Source organism: Penaeus monodon, chromosome 5 (genome assembly GCF_015228065.2).
Source record: "Penaeus monodon isolate SGIC_2016 chromosome 5, NSTDA_Pmon_1, whole genome shotgun sequence".
NCBI lineage: Eukaryota > Metazoa > Arthropoda > Malacostraca > Decapoda > Penaeidae > Penaeus > Penaeus monodon.
Window position 1 is genome coordinate 52,644,831 of NC_051390.1, and position 299 is coordinate 52,645,129.

Below are 299 nucleotides of genomic sequence, written 5' to 3' on the forward strand. Positions count from 1 at the left end.
ATAAATCAACTGAACAGGTTCCCCTAACAGGCCCCCAAAGTCCTGAATCTTGGTCTTGGTCTAGGAGACCTCTAGGCCTAAGGGCTTCGCCTCATTGCTAAATGCATCAAGAGCCGCCACCAGTGACTTCAAGGACTCAGGTAGGATAGCAACACCGTCGGCAAAGTCAAGGTCTGAGACTTGATATTGCCTATGTTGCTCCACACTGACTTTGGCTAGTAGCTCTGCCCATTATCCAGTCCATACAGGTGTTGAAAAGTGTTGGTGCAAGGACACGGCCTTGCTTCACCCATGAATTA